The following is a 2,265-nucleotide window of genomic DNA, read 5'->3' as shown; positions in this document are numbered from 1 at the left end:
AGGCCGCCCTCACTATCCCAAAATTATCACCAGCATCCAGACAGAACAGACCCTTTCCGACCAGTCCCGGACTCACAAAACTATGTGTAGCCCCTGTGTCGAAAAGCACGTGGGTTTTTACCCCACCGACCATGAGGGTTCCAGAGGTCAAATCAAAAGATCTGGAAGCTCCGTTGTCTCGTGACAGTTCATACACCCTTGGTGTTGTGGTTGGTTTGCCTTGGGACGCCTTGCATGTGTCTCCACGGCCCTTCCCCTGACTTCCTTGCAGCATGGGACACTCCGATTGGAAACGTCCTTGCTGGCCACAATGGAAACAAGTCATCGTGCCGCTTCTACCAGACGGGTTCGGTCGAGGACAGTTTTGAACTCCATTGTCCATGCTGCCACAACGAACACAAGCCCCCTTGGCCTTCTAGCACTCACCGGGATGGTTTTGTCCACATTTGGAACACGCAGGTCGGCCACCAGAGGTCTTCCCTCCGTCCACCTGGTCCCATTTTCTCTTTTTATCATTAGTCTTGCCCAATGGGCCAGACTGTGGCTTAGCCTTAAGCTTAGCTTCTTCAGCCAAGTTAGACTCTAACAAAGCCACCTGTTCCATCAGTTCTCCGACGGTATTGAAAGTGCGGATCGAGCAGTGGGTCTTCAGTTACGGCCTTAGGCCTCAGATGAACCTACGGACCTGGACTGACTCGTCCTCCAGCTCTCTTTCAACAAACCGTCTGAGCCGGTTTAACTCCTCTTCGTACTCCCGTACGGTCCTGCGGCCTTGGACCAAATCCAGAAACTTAGCTTCCAGACGATCCCAAGCCTCAGCAGGAAAGTATTTGCTGTTGAATTCAACTTCAAAGTCCGCAAAACTTGTGAGACTTCCATTGGTGCGCTTGTCCACTGCAAGCCACCAATTATGCGCGTCCCCTTCCAGGAAGTGAACCACAATGTCTCGCCTGTAATCCTCTGGACAGCGAGTTGATTGAAAGTTTCGGACCAGCCTACTCCTCCACTCATCTGCCACAACAGGGTCGATGCTACCTGAGAATTGCTTCATACCCAATCTGGATAGATGCTGAAGCAAACTAAGATAGTCAACCTTCTTTTCCGACCATTCCGGTGGAATGATCTCGATCACCTCAACCGCGTCCCCAGCTGGACCCGTAGCAATAGGTGTAGCCATAGCTACAGGTGTAGCTTGACCAACTGATGAATTCACTAGTGGAGTGAACAGCTGAGTCATAGCCGCCAGTTGGTTACCCATTACTTTCATGGCCTCTAACAGTCCTCTAGGGACAGTGCTGCGGGCACGTTGGCCGTTCCCTCGGCCCTTTGCTCACGCTGGTCACCATCACGGTTAGCGTTCGAGGATTCTACTTCCTCGTCACTTTCCTAATGTTGCTGACCTTCTGGTTGCGTTTCCGTAAGATTAGCCTGATCAGTAGGCAACACATCTCCGGTGTTAGTCGCGGCTGGATCGGTTGGTAACCCGGACAGATTAATTCCATCCGCGGCCGCTTGACTAGACTGACCGGCCATTCTCTTACTCTTTCAGGTCTTTCCTGATTTGCTTCTTAATGAACTCCTAGGATGCGTCTCTGGATGGATTTGGATAGATCCTTGCATAAACGAATCAAAGACTCAAGTTTATCAAGGTATGTGGATCGATTGGTGACACAAGAGGCTGCGGAAAGGCTCCTTGATACTCCTAGGCTATAGATCGGATATGACACACCAAACTAAGGCCCTTAACACTGGATATTACACACCAGCAGACTGGATATTACACACCAGACACTTCAACAACTCGCAAAGCAAGAGAGAAGACACCAAAAAGGTTTTAAACAAAAGATAACTTAGATTAGAATGAGGGTTTGTGAAACACTTAAATAGAGAGATCATTGTACATGCACAAGGTCTCGAAAACATAAGAAAACATAAGGAAAAAGGCTCCACACGGTTTTAAAGTAATGACATAACACTTAGAGTAAAAACATAATATAAGATAGATGATGAAGTCGGTCCAAGATGCCTTAGGCCGAGATGCATCCAAGATACATCAACTAGGAATGTGTAAGTGAACTTGATACCTCATTAAAAACCTTGATTAGAAAACCCAGTGGGACAAAACTAATCAAGGGAAAAAGAGTATACCAAGCCACTTGCCTAGATGATGATCAGCTTGATGGTAAGATCACATGAATGGTGATGAGTGTGTCTTGGTGGATCAAGCTTCTACCAAGACAGTCTTCTTGTTCCTTAGAGATCTTC

Source organism: Brassica rapa, unplaced genomic scaffold (genome assembly GCF_000309985.2).
Source record: "Brassica rapa cultivar Chiifu-401-42 unplaced genomic scaffold, CAAS_Brap_v3.01 Scaffold0327, whole genome shotgun sequence".
NCBI classification, from domain to species: domain Eukaryota; kingdom Viridiplantae; phylum Streptophyta; class Magnoliopsida; order Brassicales; family Brassicaceae; genus Brassica; species Brassica rapa.
Note: the sequence above shows the minus strand (reverse complement) of the source record.